General features: G+C 42.4%; 1 pseudogene; it reads left to right on the forward strand.

Moving 5' to 3' along the window:
- The first annotated feature begins 3,431 nt into the window (after positions 1-3,431).
- On the forward strand, positions 3,432-20,514 carry LOC128053140 (protein phosphatase 1 regulatory subunit 14A-like; annotated as a pseudogene).
- The last annotated feature ends 4,716 nt before the right edge of the window (positions 20,515-25,230 follow it).

Below are 25,230 nucleotides of genomic sequence, written 5' to 3' on the forward strand. Positions count from 1 at the left end.
CTCGTCGTCTCCCTCTGCCCTCACCTGAGCTCAGGTCTGCGCGCCGCGACGTCCAGGCACATCTGTCCTCCAAGGGCGAGGACCAGACCGCCGCGCCGCGCCGCGCCGCACCTGCCCGAGTGGACTCTCCTGCGCAGTTTCCGCGCCGCGAACTCGGGGTTCTAAGCAGAGCACCGAGCGCTGCGCCTAGGAATGCGCTGCGCCGCAGCAGCTCTGCGCTGTACGCCAAGCCTGCAGTTTAGGATGTCTCCGCCCCCGGAGGCGGGCCCAGGCGGCAGGGGGCGGGGTCAGGCTGCTGGGCTGGCGCCTGGCGAGGTCTAAATAGAAACCCAGGGTTGCGGGCGCCCCCGCACTTAAACGTTCTGTGCAGGTGACCTAAGAGGTTGTAGGCGCAACACTGGGGTTTCGCCCCCGGGGAGTCTGTGACTCACTGAAGCATGTGGACAAATGGCTTGTCATGGATAAGCATCACCTAAAACCGGTTTCCTACACCCAGTCTGCAATATCCAGCCGTGTAGTATTCTCTTAGCCCAGCCCTGAATCTGAGTCCTCTAGGTGGACTAGAGCGCTGTCCCTCTGCTCTCTCCTCTTGCACCTATAAAGCTTAGATCCAGCCCTACGCCCCACCTGATCAAGCTCGGTGTCTCCCCTCTGCCCCGCACTCCCATCCTCTGTGCCGGGTGTCAGTTTGAAACTTCATTCTCTACATCGATCAGACTGGGAGTTTCCCGGGCCGGGCCAACCCTGCTCACCTCTGGGCGCCCAGTACTGTAAGCAATGATGAATGACAAGGGAAAAGAAGAGCAAGCCCTTGGGGTGCTTGGCGGCCAGTTATGAAGCCCATGGTTTCTGTCTAATCTTTTCTGAATGGTCAGAACAGGGGGAGGGCTGAGTTCCAAGTTCAGACAGTAAATCATTTTGTGGATGACATACATTTTAGGCTCACCTGAGTGGGGACGTCAATTACTGGAATGGGATCTTCGGTTCAGATCAGTCCCTCAGTCACGTCCAACTCTTAGCGACCCCATGGACTGCAGCATGCCCGACCTCCCTGTCCATCACCAACTCCCAGAGTTTACTCAAACTCATGTCCATTGAGTCGGTGATGCCATCCAACCGTCTCATCCTCTGTTGTCACCTTCTCCTCCCACCTTCAATCTTTCCCAGCATCAGAGTCTTTTCAAATGAGTCAGTTCTTCGCACGAGGTGGCCAAAGTATTGGAGTTTCAGCTTCAGCATCAGTCCTTCCAATGAATATTCAGGGCTGATTTCCTTTAGGATGGACCAGTTGGATCTCCTTGCAGTCTAAGGGACTCTCAAGAGTCTTCTCCAACACCACGCTTCAAAAGCATCAGTTCTTTGGTGCTCAGCTTTCTTTATAGTCCAACTCTCACATCCATACATGACTACTGGAATAACCATAGCTTTGACTAGACAGACCCTTTTTAGCAAAGTAATGTCTCTGCTTTTTAATATGCTATCTATGGTGGTCATAACTTTTCTTCCAAGGAGACAGACAGATACCAGAAGGACTGAGGAAAAGAGAATACAGTTACATTGTGGCTGCAGTCACCATCTACAGTGATTTTAGAGCTCAAATAATAATAATAATAATAATAAAGTCTGTCAGTGCATTTTCATGGCTGCAGTCACCATCTGCAGTTATTTTAGAGCTCAAATAATAATAATAATAAAGTCTGTCAGTGTTTCCACTGTTTCCCCATCTATTTGCCATGAAGTGATGGGACCAGATGCCATAATCTTAGTTTTCTGAATGTTGAGCTTTAAGCCAACTTTTTCACTCTCCTCTTTCACTTTCATCAAGAGGCTTTTTAGTTCTTCTTCACTTTCTGCCATAAGGGTGGTGTCATCTGCATATCTGAGGTTATTGATATTTCTCCTGGCAATCTTGATTCCAGCTTGTGCTTCATCCAGCCCAGAGTTTTTCATGATGTACTCTGCATATAAGTTAAGTAAGCAGAATGACAATATACAGCCTTAACATACTCCTTTCCCAGTTTGGAGCCAGTCTGCTGTTCCATGTCCAGTTCTGACTGTTGCTTCCTGAACTGCATACAGATTTCTCAAGAGACAGGTCAGGTGGTGTGGTATTCTCATCTCTTTCAGAATCTTTCACAGTTTGTTGTGATCCACACAATCAAAGACTTTGGCATAGTCAATGAAGCAGAAGTAGATGTTTTGGGGGAACTCTCTTGTTTTTTGATGATCCAGTGGATGTTGGCAATTTGATCTCTGGTTCCTCTGCCTTTCCTAAATCCAGCTTGAACATCTGGAAGTTCACAGTTCACATACTGCTTGCTGAAGCCTGGCCTGGAGAATTTTGAGCATTACTTTACTAGCATGTGAGATGAGTGCAATTGTGCGGTGGTTTGGGCATTCTTTGGCATTGGAATGAAAAGAATGCGATCTTGAAGCTGGCAAATGATTTGGAACTGTTCTGTGCAAATGTGATAAGTCACCTCAGTCGTGTTCAACACTGTGACCCTATGGACTGTAGCCTGCTGACATTCTTTCAATAGTTGTATTGAAAGGTCAGACCTGATGGATGACAAGCACAATAGAACTGTATTCTCTTTTCCTTGGTCCTTCTGGTATCTGTCCGTCTGTGTCTGACTTTTCCCTTCCTCTCTCCTGGATAAAATTACTTGTTGTGATGGAATGTTTTAGCAACACCTGTGTTCCTGGTGGTCAGAATAGATGGACCCTCCTCTGTTGTTCTTGGTCTTCCGGACCAGCCAAAACAGAAGCTGAAACCACTCAGGTTGGCATCCTGTTTAATTACATTTCCCAGCACAACCTAGGAAGTCAAAGTAGGCAATGCATCTCACTTGAGTTCCTTTTTGAATGTACCTCATGCTATTAAAGGCTCTGAGAAGTCTGCAGATAAAAAGCTATTATATTCTATTTAAACCACCGTGTCCCAGATTATTTGACCACAGAACTCCTTTTCTCAAAACACTCCTCTAGAGGTTGACACAGGTCAGCTTGAGCTAAAGGAATGAGGATGTTTGATAGAGATGCAGGGAAGTGCCCTGGCGCGTGAGGCAGGAATGCGGCTGACTTTCATGATGGATGGACTGGGGAGTCAACTGGCGGGACTAGGCTCTGCATCCCTGCTTCTCTGTCGCTGACCTGCCTCCTTTGCCTCTGACTGAAGTGGAGCACCTTCCTCACAGCTTCCAGGGTCACAGAGCTTCACAGAGACTGCTTAATCCTTATCCATCCTAATTCCAAATGCCTCGGAGAGAGTACCCAGTTGTATCTATTATCTCCTCCCCTCTAAACACACCAGGTCTACACCACAGCCTCCCAACCACATTAGTGTGTTTGGGGAAGGGAGGTGGAAGGTAGCGTGTTTGGAGAAGATTGCCAGAGAAGGAAGTTTGTTGATTTGGGAGCTGATGTCCAAAATGCGATCTGGAACACCCGGCGGGATGCGGTTACCCCCGCTGCGTTACCTTCTCTGCTCCTGGAACACACCAAGCTTGTTTACGCCTCAAGGCTTGTGTACGCCTCAAGGCTTGTGTACTTGCTGTTCCCTCTCTCCAGAAAGATGTCCACATAAATTTCCTCCAAAGTACATTAAGGAAGTGAGATTAGAGTTGATTTTCTTTTCTCTCTTTTCCAAACTTTATTTATAATGGCATTACATTACTATCATAAATTAAATATAGAAGAACATTGAGAATACAGCAACTAAAACTCCATACCCCATCTAGAACATTGGAGCCATTATTTTCCTTGAACTGCACACACAACTTTGGTTCCTACAGCCAGCAAAAGACATTTTATGTTCTGTTGGATCAAAACCTGGGGGGAATAATGCCTTCCAGAGCCTTTGCCTGAACCCCTTTGAGAGTTCACCGTATTGTACCACTTTTCCAGAGGACGCTAGCTCATTTGTTCAGTATATTTATTGACTGCTATTGCTGGTTGAATTGTGTCCCCACCCCTACCCCCTAAAATAAGTTGACGTACTAACCCCTGGTACCTATGACTGGGATCTTCTTTTAAAATAGGGTCTTGGTAGATGGCATTAAGACATGATCTTTCTGGCTTAGAATGGGCCTTAAATTCAATGACTAGTATCCTGATAGAGAGAGGTATTTGGAAACAGAGACACAGAGGAGCTGTCCAAAGGGAGCAAGGCCATGTGAAGACAGAAGCAGAAGCTGGAATGATACAGTACAAACCAAGGGGAAGGGCTGCTGACAACCACCAGAAGGAAGGAAGGAAGGAAGGAAGGACAAAGAAGCATTCTAACCCAGAGCCTTCCCAGAGAGCACGGTCCCACCAACACCTTGGTTGAAATCCTTGATCGAACACCTTGACTGCTGGTCTCCAAGACAGTGAAAGAATAAGCTTCTGGTTTTTACACTTGATCTTAGCCAAAAGGCCAATGAGCAATACATTTCTTTGTTTGCTTTTTAATAGTTAACTTATTTATTTTTGGCTGCACCGGACCATCATCGCTGTAAGCAGGCTTTCTCTAGTTGAGGTGCACAGGCTTCTCTTGCAGCTCCTGGGCTCTAGAGCTCAGGTTAAGTAGTCGCGATACATGGCCTTAGCTGCCCCACAGCATGTGGAATCCTGCCAGGCCAGGGATGGAATCCATGTCCCGTATATCAGCAGGAGGCTTCTTAACCCTTGGACCACAGTGGAAATTCTGAATTTATGTTGATTTAAGCCACCTAGTTTGTGGTACTTTGATATGGCAGCCCTTGAAAACTAACACAGCCACTGACCAAGAGGGAGACCCTGTTCTCACCACAGGAGGCTCAGTGTAAACAGGATGGACGAGACCCCTGCTGTCACAGAGCTGCCATTCTAGTGGGGGAAGACAGACAGCAAACACACAAATAAAGAGCAGAAAGCAGGAGGTAAAGAAAAGGTAGTCAGTCGTGTGAGAGAGAGTAACTGACATGGGACAGAGGGCTGTTTTATTCTGAGTAATTTAGAAAGGGCTCTCTGAGGAGGTGACGTTTGAGACTCAAAAAAAACCCCCAAAACCCAAAAGTCTACATACAACTTAAGTTCATCTTTAAAAGAAACTTAATATCTTGTAAAAAAAATATCTCTTTTTGAGAACAGAAAGATAAAGAGCCTCTGCTCTGAAGGTGTCAGCAGTTTAACTTCTGCATTTCCCTGAGGGACTAGAGTAATTTTGTATCTCCTCTCTTATCACACTGAGAACTCCGTGAGGGCAGCGGCCACATCCTTGTCCTCAGCACTCAGCCAGAGTTTGACACAAAGGGGGAGGCCAGAGCACAGTCAGTAATTCATTGGCCCGAATTACTCTCAGGAAGTCATTCCCTTCTCTGCAGGGCAGTTTCCTCATCTGTAAATGGAGATTGCAGTAATACTTAAATCAAGGGCTGGTGGGATTTCCCTAGCAATCCGGTGGCTAAGACTCTGCACTTCAGTGCAAGGGGTGTGAGTTCCATCCCTGTCCAGGGAGCTAAGATTCTGCATGCTGAGTGGCTCAGCCAAGAAAATTTAAAATAATAATAATAATACTCATGGGCTGGTGATGAGGATTAAGTAAGACTCATTGTGTTTAAAGTTGTGTATCCAGATAGGAAAGTCGTCAAGGAAGACTTCAGTTTTGTCTGTATTGTTTAACTTATTCCAGCAAGAATGTATAATATTTTTTTTCTGTATAATCTTTTCCATTGATGACTTGGGTTGTTTTCACCTTTAGTTTATTATGGATAATGCTGCTATGAACTTTGTGTACAAATGTCTATTTGAGGCCCTGATTCAATCCTTTGGGGGTATATACCCAGAAATGGAATTGCTGGATTATGTGGTAATTCCATGTTTAATTTTTTAAGGAAACACCATAATGTTTCTCATTTGTTACATTTAGTTCATTCAGCTTCAGGAAATTACAAAAATAATTCATGCTTGCTTTAACAAATAATACAGAGCTGTATGAAGAAGAAGTTTAAATTCATGCACTCCATGTACAATCAGTACTATCTGTTTGGTTTCTTACCTCACTTCTCTTTCTCTATTTGTACAAAGACATCTAAACAGAGCTAGTTTTAGTTCTGGTTCTATTTTTCTTTCTTTCCTCCCCCGCCCAAATGGGGATAATATAAACTCAAAAGCTCCCCAACATCACTCCCACAAAATCTCCATGAGGTATGTTTTAAATATTGAAATTATATTAAATATTGAAATTATAGTTTGTTATTAAGACAGAGAGATCAAAAAAACACCCAAATGCTCATTAAAGTGGTAGAAGTATATACAGAAGGAAGCAACCACTAGAATTGTTGGAACCAGACAGGCAAAAAAAAAGAAAAATCAGAAAAAAATGTTATAGTTTTCCAAGTAGCTGATCACTCATAGTATATCACTCTGCAGATGGTAAATGCATTTAAAATGGGGCCCACAGAGAACAGAGTTCTCAGGGTTTTTTTCTGCAAAAGTAGAAGTAGACATGAGACCTGTCACTCAAATTATGAAAAGAGAAATGTCAGGAAAAGTGAGAATAGGACTTACTTTTAGCAGAAGAAGGATGTCATGGTGATCACTGCAGTGAGACTTTCTTGATCTCTTGTTTGAATTCACCAGCGTCCAGCCTATTGTGTGGCTGGCCTCTCTCGGTCTCCAGGAAGAGTGTCCAAGGCCCCTAGCCCCATATTCTATTTATACTTGTCTCCCACTTCTACCTCCCACGAACAGCACCTGCCTGAAATAAATCCATGGATGTTGTCACTTGTGGAATAAGTCTTTTTGTTTCGTTTTTAATATTTATTATGTGTTTGCTTATTTGGCTGTGCCAGGTCTTAGTTGCAGCATGTGGGATCTTCCATCTTTGTTGTGTCGTGTGAGACCTAGTTCCCTGACCAGGGATTGAACACGGGCGCCGTGCATTGGGAGTGCAGAGTCTTAGCCACTGGATCACAGGGGAAGTCCCCAAACAAGTCTTTTTGATTATTTTAAAAAAAAAAGTTTTATCTTTCCAAATGTATAAATACATATATGTCCTCAAAGGCAATAGACTTATTTTAAAATTGTTAGGTCTGCCTTAAATGTGTTGGTAATGTTCCTTTAGGCCATACAATTATGAAGGAAAACTGCAACTCTCATTCCTTAATTGTGAAAAGTAGGTTCCTGGGATGTATTAAATGTTTATACCTGCTGTGGTAGATAATCACTTAATACCTGTTAGTAATTCAAATTCTGACTGTACTTATTTTTATTAATAATTTATTTTTAATTGGAGGATAATTGCTGTACAATATTGTGTTGGTTTCTGCCATACATCAGCATGAATCAGCCATAGGTATGCATATGTCCCCTCTCTCGAACCTCCTTGAGCCCCATCCCATTCCTCTAGGTTGTCACAGAGCACTGAGTTTGAACTCCCCACGTCATACAGCTGGTTCCCACAGGCTGTCTGTTTTGCATACGGTAATGTATGTTTCCATGCTCCTCTCTTCATTCGTCCCACCCTCCCCTTCCCCCACTGTGTCCACAAGTCTTTCTCTGTATCTCCACTGCTGCCCTGCAAATAGGTTCATCAGTGCCACCTGTCTAGATTCCATATATATGCACTGATATACGATATTTGTTTTTCTCTTTCTGACTTACTTCACTCTGTATAACAAGGTCTAGGCTCATCCACCTCATTAGAACTGACTCAAATGTGTTTCTTTCTTTGGCTGAGTAACATTCTATTGTATGTATGCGCCACAGCTTTCTCATCCATTCATCTGCTGATGGACATCTAGGTTTCTTCCATGTTCTGGCTACTATAAATAGTGCTGCAGTGAACACTGGGGTACATGTGGCTTTTTCAGTTATGGTTTTCTCAGGGTATGTGCCAAGTAATGGGGTTGTTGGGTCATATGGTAGTTTTTAGGAATTTCCATACTATTATCCATAGTGGCTGTGTCAATTTACATTCTCACCAACAGTGCAAGAGGGTTCCCTTTTCTCCACACCTTCTCCAGAGTTTATTGTTGGTAGATTTTTTGTTGACGGCCATTCTGACTGTTGTGAGGTGAAACCTCATTGTAGTTTTGACTTGCATTTCCCTAATTGAGCATCTTTTCATGTGTTTTATTAGGCATCTCTATGTCTTCTTTGGAGAAATGTCTTTTTAGGTCTTCTGCCCATTTTTTGATTGGGTTATTTATTTTTCTGGTATTGAGCTATGTGAGCTGCTTGTATATTTTGGAGATTAATCCTTCGTCAGTTGTTTCATTTGCTATTGTTTTTTCCCATTCTGAGGGTTGTCTTTTCACATTGTTTATAGTTTCCTTTGGTGTGCAAAAGCTTTTAAGTTTAATTAGGTCCCATTTGTTTATTTTTGTTTTAATTTCCACTTCTCTAGTGGATTTTTTAGTGTGGAAACATGATCTGGAAGTTTTGATACTATTTCAATTTTATTTTTGCCCAGTATCCCTTCCTTTATCTTGTAACCTGTGAAAAATTGATTCCTCTCATTTTCCAAAAACAGGCCGAGCGCCTACAATTTGATGTTTAATCCCACCTTTGTCTTTGACTCCTTTGTTCATTCATTCAATAAGTATTCACTGAGAGTCTTCATACCAGGCATTATATAGAACACAGGAGATACAGCAGTGAACGAAGCAGACAAAACTCCTACCTTGGGAAGTTTATGTTCTAATTTTGTTTTTCTTGCTTGGTAGGCTAGCTATCATATGTTTTTTCCTAATGTGTTCCACCCTGCTCTTTAGGGGCCTAATATAATTTTGAGCTTCTTCTATCTTTGACTAGATCAGGCAAAATCACTCCCCTGACCTCAGACTGCAGTCATAGTTTTCAGCAGAGAATCCCTAACGAGCATCTTCTGATACATGATGTTGTTGGAAACCAATTATTCTGTTTCACAGGCTGTTTGTGTCTTTTTGATCTGGAATCTTCTGTCAGTTCCAATCCTGTTACTCAGCTGGAGAGTGCTCCTCAGGTTCCTGCCTGTGGTGACACAGACTCTGCCAGGGCTGGAGGATGCCGAAGTAGCAGAGGTGCCTGCCATGGAAAGGCACCAGTCTCTCAGGAATCCGCGCTGGCACTGCAGCTCAACCCCGCTTGGAGGTCTGTGACTGCTGCTGCAGTCACCTCCATGTAATGCACGCCAGTGCTGACCCAGGTGCAAATCTGCCTCTGCAGAAACAGGGACCAAGTGAGAGATGGCAGTCCCCTCTGTCCTCACTGCCCTTCTGGAAAACTAGCAGGCTGTCTAACTACACACCTCCACGTTGGCTGCAGTTCGATCTCCAGTCCTTCAGTTTCAATTTTCCACATAAACTGCCTTAATAATTATGTGTTGTGTGTTAGTCATTCAATCGTGTCCAACTCTTTGCAACCCCTGCCGCCTGCCAGGCTCCTCTGTCCACGGGATTTTCCAGACAAGAATACTGGAGTGGGTTGCCATGACCTCCACCAGGAGATCTTCCCAACCCAGGGATCAAATCCAGATCTCCCACATTTCAGGAAGATTCTTTACCATCTGAGTCACGAGGCAAGTCCAAGAATACTGGAGTGGGTAGCCTATCCCTTTTCCAGGTGATCTTACTGACCCAGGAATCAAACCAGGATCTCTCGTGTTGCAGGTGGATTCTTTGCCACCTCTTTTCTTAAGTAGTTGATTTTCAAAACTAATTGTGATATGGTTTTCAAGGAATTTTTCAACTTAACCTAAATTTTCAAATGTATTAGCATAGAAGTGCTTATTATGTTATTTTTATATGGCTGTAGGATCTATAATAATGTTCCATTTAAATTCTTGTTAGCTACTTATTGTTTCTTCTTTTTTTGTTCCCTTAATTAGTCTTTTTAGGGATTTATCAAATTTATTAATCTTTTTAATAATCAATTTTTGACTTCAATTATTTTCTTTATTGGATGTCTTTCTGCTTCCTAATCATCCTGCTTCTGTCTTAATTATTTCCATTATTCTACTTTCTTTGGGTTTACTCTTTTCATTTTTTTTTTCCTTTTAGCTAACTTCTTGAGATAGAAGTTAAGATAATTTCATTTCAGCCTCTCCTCTTATATGCGTTTAGAGCTATAGGCTTCCCTCAAGGCACAGCTACAACTGCATCCAACAAGTTTTTAAAATAACAAATTGCTAACATTTATTTAGGTTGTACTGTATGCAAAGCACTGTACTGAAAGATTTATGAGCATTCTCTCAATTTTATACATTTTTCTTAAACATAATTTACATGTAGCAAAATACACAAAACTTAAAGGTACAGTTTAACAAACCTTTACCAATTATACATCAGTGTCATCACCAGATTCAGATATGGAACATCTTTATCACTCCAGAAATTTTCCACATGCTTCTTCCCAGTTAACACCCATGTCCAGAGGTAACTACTTTTCTGATTTCTAGTACCATTGGTAAATGTGCCTGTACTTGACCTTCATATAAATCAAATCCAACAGTAGCCCAATAGTATATATACTTTTGTGTCCAGCTTTTTTGCTCAACTTAATGTTTTAGATATTAAAAATTAATCTGTGTTATTGCATGTGTGATTTTTTTTAATGCCTTGTAACAGTCCATTGTATGGATGTAGTACAATTTGGGCTTCCCAGGTGGCGCTAGTGGTAAACGATCCACCTGCCATCGCAAGAGATGAGGATTTGATCCCTGGGTGGGGAAGATCCCCTGGAGACGGAAATAGCAACCCACTCCAGTATTCTTGCCTGGAAAATTCTGTAGACAGAGGAGCCTGGTGGGCTACAGTCCACTGGATTCCAAAGAGTCAGACATGACTGAACACATGCTACAATTTATTGATCCATTTTTCTGAAGGCAGAAATTTAGTAGATTTTTTAAAGTTTTTTGTTATTATAAATAAAACTGCTATGAAAATTATTACACTTGTATTAGGTTGGTGAAAAAGTAATTGTGGTTTTTGACTGTGAATTTTGAATCATTATAACTAGGCCCAAACACATCATTATTAATCAAAATAGGAAATATTACAAATCAACACAATGTTGCCAAAAAGAAATAAATTTGTTCATTCCTGTAGCATGAAAATCCGCGTCTCAGGATTCGATGAATCTTGGAAAGCATTTTCTTCTTCCCGCTGGTTGTGGCAGCATTTTCCCTGTAAAAAGTTGTTGAGATGAAGGAGTGGTAGTCGATTGGTAAGAGGTCAGGTGAATATGGCCCATAAGGCAAAACTTTGTAGCCCAGTAGGTTCAACTTTTGAAGCATTGGTTGGGTGACATTTGGTTGGGTGTTGTGAAGAACTGGGCCCTTTCTGTTGACTAATGCTGGCTGCAGGCATTGCAGTTTTCAGTGCATCTCATCAGCTTGCTGAGCATATGTAGGGAATTAACAAGATGGTGCCAGTCAGGACTCTTGCCCCATGCTCTCATGCCCTCTTGGCCTATGTTCTGTGAAGAATGGCTCTGCATGGTTGTGTAACCGCTGAGATCGCTTATGCACTGTGCATGTGCTTGCTTGGTTGGGCTACTTTGTGCAGGACGCCTGTATGGGCACCATCTGGTAAGGCTTTGCTGTTGCATTGGGGCTACACTGGGGGGGCATCACGGTTATGTGATGGCTGTGTTGTGGCTATGTTATGGTTATGTTGTAGCTGCTGCTACAGCTGCTCCATCAGCCAGGAGAGAGGCTGTGTTACGGCTGCTGTGCCAGCCAGGAGAGAATAAACATGTCTGCAGTTCCTACGGCTTATTGTGTCTTCTTTCAGCCTCTTACCTACCCTGGGTTCAGCAAACAGTGCAGACAGTGTGAATAGCAAGACAGCTGGCATCACAAGCAGGATTAGCAATTCAGTATACTTCTCAGATGTAATGGTTTTGAAAAGATTCAGAAAGCTGTAGTGGATCAGACAGGCAGCATGCCACCAAATAACGACCATGATCTTTTTTCGTGCAAGCTTGTCTTTGGGAAGTGTTTTGGACCTTTTTCTCAGTCCAACCACTGAGCTGGTCATTGCCGGTTGTTGAATGCAATCCACTTTTCATCGCACATCACTATCCAATGGAGAAATGGTTCATTGCTGTTGTGTGGAATAAGAGAAGATGACACTTCAGAATGATGATATTTTTTGATTTGTAGTCAGTACATGAGGCTCCCTCTTATTTAGGTTTTTCACCTTTCTAATTTTCTTCAAAGGCTGCACAACCATAGAATGGTCGATGTTGAGCTCTTTGGCAAATTCTCATGTAATTGTACGGAGAAGGCAATGGCACCCCACTCCAGTACCCTTGCCTGGAAAATCCCATGGGCGGAGGAGCCTGGTAGGTTGCTGTCATGGGGTCGCCAAGAGTCGGACACGACTGAGCGACTTCACTATCACTTTTCACTTTCATGCATTGGAGAAGGAAATGGCAACCCACTCCAGGGTTCTTGCCTGGAGAATCCCAGGGACAGGGGAGCCTCGTGGGCTGCCGTCTATGGGGTCGCACAGAGTCGGACACGACTGAAATGACTTAGCAGCAGCAGCAGCAGCATGTAGTTGTAAGAGAGTCAGCTTCAATGATCCTCTCAACTGGTCACTGTCAGCTTCCAATGGCCGGCCACTGCACTCCTCATCTTCAACGCTCTGGTCTGCTTTGCAAAACTTCTTGAACCACCACTGCACTGTTAGTTCGTTAGCAGTTCTTGGGCCAAACATGTTGTTGATGTTGTGAGTTGTCTCTGTTGCTTTATGACCCATTTTGGACTCGAATATAAGAAAAGTGCTCAAATTTGCTTTTTTGTCTAACATTTCCCTAGTCTAAAATAAATATAAAGTAAACATCAAATAATAAATCATTAGCAAAAAATAAATTAGCAAAAGCGAGAAATGCGCATTAAAATGATGTATAACATAACCACATTTATTTAAGAATGTATTCCAATATCAAACAGCAAAGTTCAATAACGCAAAAATCAAAATTACTTTTGCACCAACCTAAATATTTTAGGTAGACATATATTCTCTTGGTCTTGTGTGAAATTGCTTGGAAATAGGATATGTGAATTTTTAGTCTTAGTAGATACTGCCAATGTTTCTGCTATTGTAAGTTACAATGTTCTGAATGAATATTAATTTTACTATTTTTCTCATTTCCTAACATATTTATAATTAACAGTATGGAAGAGTTGGGGCTTCCCTGGTGGCTTAGACAGTGAAGAATCCACTTGCAGAGCAAGAGACCTGGGTTCATTCCCTGAATTGGGAAGATCCCCTGGAGAAGGGAATGGCTACCCACTCTAGTACTCTTGCCTGGAGAAATCCATGATCAGAGGTGCCTGGAGGGCTACAATCCATGGGGTCGCAGAGTCTGACACAACTGAGCAACTAACACTTTCACTTTCATGGAAGATTTTAATGCTTTGTCAAACTTCTTTTTAAAATAATATGTCTATGCTGTTATGTCTTTTCCAGATTTAGTTATTTATTGTTGACTGCGCTGGCTCTTTGTTGTTGTGTGCAGGCTTTCTCTAGTTGCAGGAGCAGGAGCTACACTCTTGTTATGGCACACAGGCTTATTGCTCTTGTGATGGAGCACAGGCTTTAGGCTTGTGGGCTTCAGTAATTTCGGTGGGTGCCATAGCTGTGGTGTACCAGCTTAGTTGCTCTGCAACATGTGGGATCTTCCTGGACCGGGTATTGAACCTGTGTCTCCTGCTTGTCAGGTGGATTCTTTACCACTGAGCCACCAGGGAAGTCCCCTCTCCAACGTTTTTAAAGGTCACGGAATAATCACAATTTTTCCCCTTAAGAGTAAGATTATTAAGGTTATTAAGATTAAGATTATTATTAAGACTAAGATTATTAAAGACATTGTGGACAGTTTCAACTTGTCCTACATTACTGTGCAAAGTGAGGACTGCCTATATTTATCATAACATAATCACAAGAGTGATAGCCTGTCACCTTTCCCATGTTCTGTTGGCTAAAAGCATGTCACTTGTTCTCACTCAAGTGGGGCAGATCAGATTACACAGGGCTTAACACTAGAGGGGAGAGATCATGGCCTGTTTTCAAATTTTGCCTCAGTTCAGTGTAGTTCAGTCACTCAGTTGTGTCCAACTCTTTGCGACCCCATGGACTGCAGCACACCAGGCCTCCCTGTCAATCACCAACTCCTGGAGTTTACTCAAACTCATGTCCATTGAGTCGGTGATGCCATCCAACCATCTCATCCTCTGTCGTCCCCTTCTCCTCCTGCCTTCAATCTTCCTCAGCATCAGAGTCTTTTCAAATGAGTCAGTTCTTCACATCAGGTGGCCAGAGTGTTTCAGCTTCAACATCAGTCCTTCCAATGAACACCCAGGACTGATCTCCTTAAGGATGGACTGGTTGGATCTCCTTGCAGTCCAAGGGACTCTCAAGAGTCTTCTCCAACACCACAGTTCAAAAGCATCAATTCTTCAGCACTCAGCTTTCTTTATAGTTCAACTCTCACATCCATACATGACCACTGGAAAAACCATAGCCTTGACTAGATGGACCTTTGTTGCCAAAGTAATGTCTCTGCTTTTTAACATGCTATCTAGACTGGTCATAACTTTCCTGCCAAGGAGTAAGCGTCTTTTAATTTCATGGGTGCAACCACCATCTGCAGTGATTTTGGAGCCCCCCAAAATAAAGTATGACACTGTTTCCACTGTTTCCCATCTATTTGCCCTGAAGTGATGGGACCAGATGCCATGATCTTCCTTTTCTGAATGTTGAGCTTTAAGCCAACTTTTTTCACTCTCCTCTTTCACTTTCATCAAGAGGCTTTTTAGCTCCTCTTCACTTTCTGCCATAAGGGTGGTGTCATCTGCATATCTGAGGTTATTGATACTTCTCCCGGCAATCTTGATTCCAGCTTGTGCTTCATCCAGCCCAGCGTTTCTCATGATGTACTCTGCATATAAGTTAAATAAGCAGGGTGACAATATTCAGCCTTGACGTACACCCTTTCCTATTTGGAACCAGTCTGTTGGTCCATGTTCAGTTCTAACTGTTGCTTCCTGACCTGCAAACAGATTTCTCAAGAGGCGGGTCAGGTGGTCTGGTATTCCCATCTCTTTCAGAATTTTCCACAGTTTGTTGTGATCCACACAATCAAAGACTTTGGCATAGTCAATAAAGCAGAAATAGATGTTTTTGTGGAACTCTCTTGTTTCTTCGATGCTCCAGCAGATGTTGGCAATTTGATCTCTGGTTCCTCTACCTTTTCTAAAACCAGCTTGAACATCTGGAAGCTCACAGTTCATGACTGAATTTTCCAGTCATGAACATAGGGCCATGTTATATCCATTCATTCGGTAAGGTCTTCTGTAGTTTGTGGGTTGGTTTTGTTAATTCATTTGTCTAGGACAATGTCTGTAACTTTCAGAATAGAGGACTTGCATAATTTTTAAAGAGCTTTTCCTAGGTTTTAAATATTTTTCTTGTTATGGTAAGTGGTGTTGATTTTTAAATTTTATTTTCTAGTATTTTGTGACCAGCAGATAGAAATCAATAGTTTTTTCATGTTGTCTGCCATTTAGCACATTTTTATGTCTTCCTTTCCAATCTTTATGTCTCCAGTTTCTTTTCATTGCCTTTTTGGAATGGCTAGGGCTTCCAGTACAATGCTGAATAGAACAAGAGTAAAATTCTTGTTTTGTTCCTGATGTTAAAGCATTCAATATTTTATCATTGTGTGTGATTTAACTGTAATTCTTTAAGGATGTGCTTCATCAGATTAAGAAACTTCTCCTTTTATATTAGTTGGCTGAATTTGATGTTAAATTTGAGTAAGTGCTTTTTCTGAATCTATGGGGGTGATTATACAGTCCTCCCCTTTTTTTCAGTAAATGCAGCAAACTATGGTGATTGATTTGTAGATATTAATTAAATGGATGTATACATGTGACCCTGCATGCCTAGGATAAAACCTGTTTATCATTAGATATTATTATCCTTCTAATTTATTAGAATTATTTGATTTGCTAATGTTTTGCTAATAGAATGTTGGCATCTATATTCATGAGCAACATAGGTCTAAAATATTCCATTCTTGTAATTTTCTTCCCTTGTCAATCTGTGATATCAGGATTATCCTGTCCTCTTAAATGAGGGAGAAGTTTCATTTTCCTCTGTCTTTGAAAGAGTTTGTGTTTGGTTTGTATTGTATCTTCCTTTGATGTTTGGTGGAAGTTAAGTCATCTGGGTTTAGAGTTTTCTTTGTGGAAAAGTTATTAATTTAACTTCACTAACACCTATGACTATTCCTGTATTTTATTTATTCTTATGTCAGCTGGGAAAGATTGAAGGCAGGAGGAAAATGGGTGACAGAGGATGAATGGTTGGATGGCATCATCAACTCAATGGACATGAGTTTGAGCAAACTCCAGGAGACAGTGAAGGTCAGGGACGCCTGGCATAGTCCATGGGGTCGCAAAGAGTTGGACATGACTGAGTGGCTGAACAACAACGTCAGGTTTATGTTCAATATGTTATGGTTTCTTTGTCAGTTAAAAATTATTCTATTTTCCATTGTGATTTTCTCTTTGATCCATTATTTAGAATTTTCTATTTAACTTTTAAATAGTTGCAAATTTTCAATATGTTCATTATTGATTTTTCCATTTGATTCCATTGTGATTAGAGAACATCTTTTGTATAATTTCAATCCTCAGATATATGCTGTTTTGTTTTATGATCCAGCACATACTCTTTCATTCCAGTCTTAAAGAAGGACAATGCCAAAGACTGTTAAACTGCCATATGACTGTGCTCATTGCATATGTAAGGTTATGCCCAAAGGCCTGCAAGCTAGGCCTCAGCAGCATGTGAACTGAGAACTTCAAGATGTAAGAGCTGGGTTTAGAAAAGGCACAGGAACCAGAAATCAAATTGCCAACATTCATTGGATCATCGAGAAAGCAAGGGAATTCCAGAAAAACAGCTACTTTTGCTTAATTGACAACAAACTGTGGAAAATTCTTAAAGAGATGAGAATACTAGATCATCTTACCTGCCTCCTGAGAAACCTGTATGCAGGTCAAGAAGCAACAGTTAGAACTGGACATGGAAAAACTGACTGGCTCAAAATTGGGAAAGGAGTAAGACAAGGCTGTATATTGGCAGCCTGCTTATTTAACTTACATGCAGAGTACATCATATGAAATGCCAGCCTGGATGAATGATAAGCTGATTGCCAGGAGAAATATTAGCAACCTTAGATATTCAGATGATACTACTCTAACAGCAGAAAGACAAGAGGAACTAAAGAGTCTCTTGATAAGGGTGAAAGAGGAGAGTGAAAAAGCTGGCTTAAAACTCAACATTCAAAAAACTAAGATCATGACGTCCAGTTCCATCACTTCATGGCAATTAGAAGGGGAAAAGTGGAAGCTTTAACGACTTTATTTTCTTGGGCTCCAAAACTACTGTGAACACTAACTGCAGCCATGAAATTAAAAGACATTTGCTCCTTGGAAGGAAAGCTATGACAAGCCTAGACAGCATGTTAAAAAACAGAGACATCACTTTGCCAACAAAGGTCCACCTAATCAAAGCTATGGTTTTCCAGTGGTCATGTACAGATGTGAAAGCTGAACCATAAAGAAGGCTGAGCACTGAAGAATTGATGCTTTTGAGCTGTGGTGTTGGAGAAAACTCTTGAGATTCTCTTGCCTGCAAGCAGATCCAACTAGTCAATCCTAAAGAAAATCAGCCCTGAATACTCACTGGAAGGACTGATGCTAAAGCTGAAGCTCCAATACTTTGGCCAGATCCAATACTCTGATCTGAAGAGCTTACTCATTGGAAACGACCCTGATGCTGGGAAAGACTGAGGGTAGGAGGAGAAGGGGGCGACAGAGGATGAGATGGTCAGATAGGAACACTGACTCAATGGACATGAGTTTGAGTGAACTCTTGAGTGACAGTGAAGGACAGGGGAGCCTGGCATGTTGCAGTCCATGGGGTCACAAAGAGTCGGACACGAATTAGTGACTGAACAACAACAGATGTACCCTTAGTTTCATGTGTGCTTACAAATAAATTTCATTCTGCAGTTGGTAGGTATCATATTCTATATATGACACTTAGATCAAAAAGATTAATACTATAGATTAGAACTCCATATCCTTACTCATTTTTTGTCTCACTCTTCTTAAGGTATTGAGAGGAAAGTTAAAATCTCCAACTGTGACTATTGGTTTGTCTCTTCCTTCTTTTAGTTCCACCAAATATTGTTTCATGGATTTAAAATCTGTGATATTGGGCACATACACATTTATAATTGTCTCTTGATGTTTGTGCTGTATGCTCAGACTCTTGAGTTGGGTCTAACTCTTTGCAACCCCCTGGACTGTAGCCCACCAGGCCTCTCTGTCCATGGGATTTTTCAGGCAAGAATACTGGAGTAGGGGACCATTTGCTCCTCCAGCGGATTTTCTGACCCAGGGGTTGAACCTTTGTCTCTTATGTCTCCTGCTTTGGCAGGCATATTCTTTACCACTAGCTCCGCCTGGGAAGCCCTGTCTCTTTATGAATTCACCATTATTATAAAATGTCCCTGTTTATCTCTGAGAGTTTTCCTTGTCTTGAATATGAATATAACCACTCCAGCTTTCTGTGCTTACTGTTTCTTACTGTTTGTGTGATATATCTCTTTCTATCCTTTTACTTTCAACTTATCTGTGTTCTTCTATTTAAAGTGTGTCTCATATATATAAAGTAGGGTCATTGAAATAAACTAATCAGAAATCTCTATCTTTAATCATAGAATTTGACCCTTTTATATTTAGGTGATAACTGACATGTTTGGATTTAAGTCTTACTGTATCGCCCTTTGCTTTCAATGTGTTGCATCTGGTATTCATTCCCTTTTCTGCCTTTTCTACCATTAAAAAAATTAAGCAATGGGAGAACTGACAATGCTTCATACATAATTAGAGGTTTTAACACCCTTCCTCACCAATTGGTAGAACCAGACATAAAATCAACAGATAGAGGATCTGAACCACACTATTACACTTTGACTTAATTCATATTTGCAGGACGTTGCATCACAAAATTGGCTACTTACTTACACCAGGTGCTAAGCAATAAAATTAAAAGGATTGAAATTATACAGACTATATTCTCTGCCACAGTGGAACTAAATCAGAGCTCAACAACAATAACAAGAAAAAACTGAAATATTTGGAAATGAAAAAACACTTCTATATAATCCATGAGCCAAAAAAAAAAAAAATCACATGGGAAATTGAAAAATATTTTAATCTTTTATAAAATAACATTAAAATTATAATATTTTGTGCTAAGTTGCTCAGTCCTGTCTGATTCTTTGTGACCCCATGGACTGTAGCCTGCCAGGCTCCTCTGTCCATGGAATTTTCCAGGCAAGAATACTGGAGTGGATTGCTGTTTCCCGCTCCAGGGATCTTCCCGATCCAGGGACTGAATCCACGTCTCTTATGTCTCCTGCACTGGGAATTGGGTTTGATACCACTAGCACCACCTGGGAAGCCCTAATATTTTGTGAGATGCAGCTAAATAAGAGGAAAATTCACATCTTTAAATGCTTATATTAGAAGAAAAATCTAAAGCCTGTGACTCTACCTCAAGAAATTATATAACAAAGTACAATTTGGAACATAAAAAGTGAGGAAGGAAATCATAAAGACAAGTGCAGTAGTTAATGAAATTATGGGCCAACAATAGTGAAAAATCAATGAAGCCAAAAACTGGTTCTTTTAAATGTCAACAAAATTGATAAGCTTTTGGCTAAACTGACAAAGGGGAAAAAATAGAAAGAAAACATAAAATATTAATATTAGGAGTGAAAGTGGGGACATCACAATAGTAGGATAGTAATGAAATCAAGTATTATAATTAACATTATGGCAAAAAATTGGGCAATCTAGATGAGAATGACCAGTTCTCTCAAACACAAAAACTACTTAAACTGGCACAAAAAGAAAAGAAACAGGAAGTTTGGATAGCCCTTTATTAATGTCAAAAATTGAATTTGTAATTTAAAACTTGCCAAAAAGGGCCACGACCCGTAAGAGGTCCCCTGGGTGCTAGGCGAAAGCGCACAGCGCGGCGCGGGGGCTGGGCCAGGGCCTTCTAGCAGTTCAGCGGCTGGGCGAGCGGATGCTGAGGCAAGCTGCAGTCTCCACGGCGGGCCGGGGTTCGGGGAGCGGGGAGCAGCTCCGGGGGCGGGGGGTCGCTGCAAAAGCGACGCGTGCGCGTCACCGTCAAGTATGACGGTCTGGAACTGCAGCTAAGCCTGGAGGTGGAGGAGTGGATCGTCGGGAGCTTGGAGGAGTTGTGCAGCGCAGACAATGAGGTCAACATCGTGAATTGTTGAAACTAGGGATCTTTTAAAGTCGTGCACGAACCCCACAGAGGGCTTCATCCAGGAGCTTCTGGTGAAGCCCCGAGGCCTCCACAGGCAGCCAACTTTCCGCCAGCCCAGCTCCTTCGGTGGCGGCAGCCTGAGCCCCTCCAGGACCGAGCCCGGAAGGCGCCACCTTGATCCTCTCCTGCCTCCCTGACCTCCGACAGCATCTCCCCTTAACGCCGTCTTGGCTTGTTTATAAGTTGTATTCAACGGTTCTGTAACAATAACACTGCGTGCCTGATTTAAAAAAAACACACACAAAAACGTGCTGAAAACCCCAGGCCCAAGAGGCTTCACTGACGAATTCTATAAAACATTTTACAAGTAAAAACCAATCCCATACAAACTCCTTTAGAAAACAAGGAAGTAGGAAACACTTCCCAATTCATTTTACAAAGCCAGTATTACCTTAATACCAAAACCAGATGCAGACATTACAAGGAAAGGCCTATATTCCTCATTCAATAGGTGTAAATTTAAGTAAAATTAAATTCTCACTTATGTAAGTATGTCTACTGTAAATATGTATTGAAAGGTGAGTGAGTGTGAAGTCACTCAGTCATGTCCCACTCTTTGGACTGTAGCCCACCAGGCTCCTCTGTCCATGGAATTTTTTAGGCAAGAGTACTGGAGTGGGTTACCATTTCCTTCTCCAGGAGATCTTCCTGACCTAGGGACTGACATTGCAGGCAGATGCCTTACCATCTGAGCCACCATGGAAGACCGCATTGAAAGGTACTTGGGAACATCTTTCAGTTCAGTTCAGTTCAGTCGCTCAGTCATGTCCGACTCTTTGCGACCCTATGCACGCCAGGCTTCCCTGTCCATCACCAGCTCCTGGGGTTCGCTCAAACTCACGTCCATCGAGTCGGTGATGCCATCCAATCATCTCATCCTCTGTCGTCCCCTTCTCCTGCCCCCAATCCCTCCCAGCATCAGAGTCTTTTCCAATGAGTCAACTCTTCCCATGAGGTGGCCAAAGTACTGGAGCTTCAGCTTTAGCATCAGTTTTTCCAATGAACACACAAGACTGATCTCCTTTAGGATGGACTGGTTGGATCTCCTTGCAGTCCAAAGGACTCTCAAGAGTCTTCTCCAACACCACAGTTCAAAAGCATCAATTCTTTGGCACTCAGCTTTCTTCACAGTCCAACTCTCACAACAATACATGACTACGGGAAAAACCGTAGCCTTGACTAGATGGACCTTTGTTGGCAGAGTAATGTCTCTGCTTTTGAATATGCTATTTAGTTTGGTCATAACTTTCCTTCCAAGAAGTAAGTGTCTTTTAATTTCATGGGTGCAATCACCATCTGCAGTGATTTTGGAGCCCCCCAAAATAAAGTCTGACACTGTTTCCACTGTTTCCCCATCTATTTCCCATGAAGTGATGGGACCAGATGCCATGATCTTTGTTTTCTGAATGTTGAGCTTTAAGCCAACTTTTTCACTCTCCTCTTTCACTTTCATCAAGAGGCTTTTTAGTTCCTCTTCACTTTCTGCCATAAGGGTGGTGTCATCTGCATATCTGAGATTATTGATATTTCTCCTGGCAATCTTGATTCCAGCTTGTGCTTCATCCAGCCCAGCGTTTCTCATGATGTACTCTGCATATAAGTTAAATAAGCAGGGTGACAATATACAGCCTTGACATACTCCTTTTCCTGTTTGGAACCAGTCTGTTGTTTATTAGTTCTAGGTTATGGGAATATGAATGATTTGTGATTTTCTTTGTATTTTTCTGAATTTTAAAAATAAAAATAGACACTATTTTGTGTTTTGTTTTCAGTACCCACCCAGTCTTTAAAATGTTAGGTAGTTTCTTTCTAGTCCTATTTTATTCAGTGTTTCCTATTGGGAAAGTGTACTGAATATTATCAAATGACATGTACAGATATGACCACATGATTTTTAACTTCTCCTCCTACTAAGCCACACTGGCATTCCTGGGGGAAGGAGTTTATTGCACAAATGTCTATTTAGTAAGGTACAAGCAGAAAGCAAAATTTTTCCACCGTCCTTCAAGCCCACTTGCTGGGTGTGCTCCTCTTCACTCTGGATGAAATCTTGGAAAGCTTTCAGCTTTCATAATTATTTTTGGTCTAAGGAGAGTTTCATTTTAGTAACTAAAAAGCTCTATTCAATCCAATATTTAAAACTACACTGTTTTATCTAGTTCAAATTTTTCCTCCCCTTTAGCTCTGCCTCTGACTAGGAAATCTGAGAAGGGGACAGGGGTTTTACTTCTTTCCTAAGTACAGTTTTGGGGGCTATATTCCTCAGGATTCTTCAAAGAAACAGAACCAGTAGGATATCTATATTTATATTGAAATAAATTTTTATGAGGAATTGGCTCACATTGTTCTGGAAGCTGAGAAATCCCTGCATCTGGTCTATAAGTGGGAAACCCAGGAGAGCTGGGGTTGTGACTCAGCCTGGTCCAAAGGCCCGAGGAGCAGGACAGATTGTGTAATTCCTAAGCCAAGGGCAGGAGAAGACTGATTATCTCAGCTCAGCAGTCAGGCAGAGAAAGTGAATTCTCCCATCCTCTATCTTTTTATTCTACTCAGGTCCTCAGTGGAGTGGATGATGTCCACCCACACTGGGGAGGGCCATCTTCTTTTCTCAGTACACGGACTCAAGTGTTAATCTCATCCAGAAACATGCTCACAGACACACCTAGAATCATACTGAACCAAATATCTGGGCACTGCGTGCTCCAGTCAAGTTAACACATAAAATTAACCATTGTAGGGACTGTCTGGGGGAGAGCAGAGATAAGGAGTGGGAAGGTCCTATTAATCCAGTAGTTTGTCACCTGGTGTTGGTACCCTGGGATGCGTTACATTCACAGCCGCTGAGGGGGGCTTGCTCCCCCAACGCTGAGGCTCTCTTGTGTAGAGATTTTAACCCAGGCTGTGCCTTCTTGTGTTGGCAAGTGTTGACCTCTCCTCTTGGTCCCCGGCTCTCCTTTTGCCCAGTGTGGGGAATCTCTACTACATACCTCTCCATGGGGTCCACTGCTGGCCCACAGGAAATAGGCACAGGCCAGTGCTGAAGGTCTGAAGATCTGAAGTGCAGGCCTTTTTAAAAGACAATCCTCACCAATAATCTGCTGTCAGACAAGGGCAACTCTAGCCAGTTGCTGACCTTGAGTCTTTATCAGGTCCTGTGTCCCTCAGGTTTCAGGAGCCCCCTCCTTTGACTTGAAGTGCAAGGCCAGGTGGTGGTGGGGATTACGCTCACTGATAACACTCGCTTTCCAAACGCCTCTGCACTGCACTCCTCTTCCTCAACCCCTCAAGTAACCTCATGGTCTGGGGGGTTCTCTTGGGTGGGCAGAGGTCGGGAGACTGGCACCTCCAGGAAAGGAAGTGCTAGACAACTCTACCCTTGTCCTTGGCCTGTGGGGTTTTGCCAAAACTCTGTTTTTAATATCCCTTGTGTGGAATAAGTATTCTCTTTATACTCAGCTAGGTTTATGAGTGTCTTTTAATGTTTGCCCCTATTTTCACACATGAAATTTCTCATTTATCTTTTTCTACTTGTTTCACCAGACTTTGATACTAGGGTATTTCTAGCTTCATGAAATTACTCAGGGGCTTTTCTGTATAGTTTTGTAAAGTTGGAATAACGAGGAAATTGTTTCTTTGGGGGAAGTTAAGTAAAAGTTAGCTGTAAAAGTCTTGGTGCCTTTTTATTATTATTATTAATTTATTTGGTTGCCTCAGGTCTTAGCTGCAGCACATGAAACTTTTGTTGTGTCGGGTGGGATTGTTCGGTGAGGCACACGGGCTCCCTATAGTTGTGGCTCGCAGGCTCTGGAGTACACGGGCTCAGTAGTTGCGGTGCATGGGATTAGTGGACCCATGGTTTGTGGTATCTCAGTTCCCCCTGTGTGTGTTAGTCGCTCAGTTGTGTCTGACTGTTTGTGACCCTATGGCCTGTAGCTCGCCAGGATCCTCTGTCCATGGAATTCTCCAGGCAAGAATACTAGAGTGGGCTGCCATGCCCTTCTCCAGGGGAGTTTTCCCAACCCAGGGATTGAGCCCTGGTCTCCTGTATTAGCAAGCAGATTCTTTACCATCTGAGCTATGGGGAAGCCCTTGTTGCTGCTGAGTCGCTGTCATGTCCAACTAACTCTTTTGTGACATCATGCCAGGCTCCTCTGTCCATGGGATTTCCCAGGCAAGAATACTGGAGTGGGTTGCCCTACTAGGGATCAAAACCAAGTCCCCTGCCTCACAATGCAGATTCTTAACCACCGGACTACCAGCAAAGTCCTTGCATGGTGCCTTTTTTTGGTTGCAGTGGGTTTTTGTTGCACCAAGGGGGGGCTCCTCTTCATTGCAGTGTGCAGGCTTCTCATTGAAATGGCTTCTCTTGCGGAGCACAGGCTCTAGGGGGTAGGCTCAGCAGTTGTGGTATATTGGTTTAGTTGCTCCACAACATGAGGGATCTTCCTAGATCAGGGATTGCACCTATGTCTCAGGCATATTCTTTACCACTGAGTCAGCAGGGAAGCCCTGGCATGGTACCTTTTAAAGGGATAAATCCGTAACAGTGCTTCCAAGTTCTTCTATTGTCACAGAATTCCTCAAGTTTTCTACCTCTCTATGATCATCTTTGGCAATACATACTTTGTCAGAAAATCATTTTCTTCATAGGCTTTGCCATTTATGCCATAAAATAGCACATGTGTTAGTTTCCTAGGGCTGATGGAACAAATTACTACAAACTGCGTGGCTGAAAGCAACAGAAATCCACCCTCTCCTAGTTCTGGAGGCCGGAAGTCTGAAACTGACAGGACAGTTTATCCTGGACGCTCTCAGCAAAGCTTGGTGCTCCTTG

The sequence above is a fragment of the Budorcas taxicolor genome, chromosome 1 (assembly GCF_023091745.1).
Source record: "Budorcas taxicolor isolate Tak-1 chromosome 1, Takin1.1, whole genome shotgun sequence".
Classification (NCBI taxonomy): Eukaryota; Metazoa; Chordata; class Mammalia; order Artiodactyla; family Bovidae; genus Budorcas; species Budorcas taxicolor.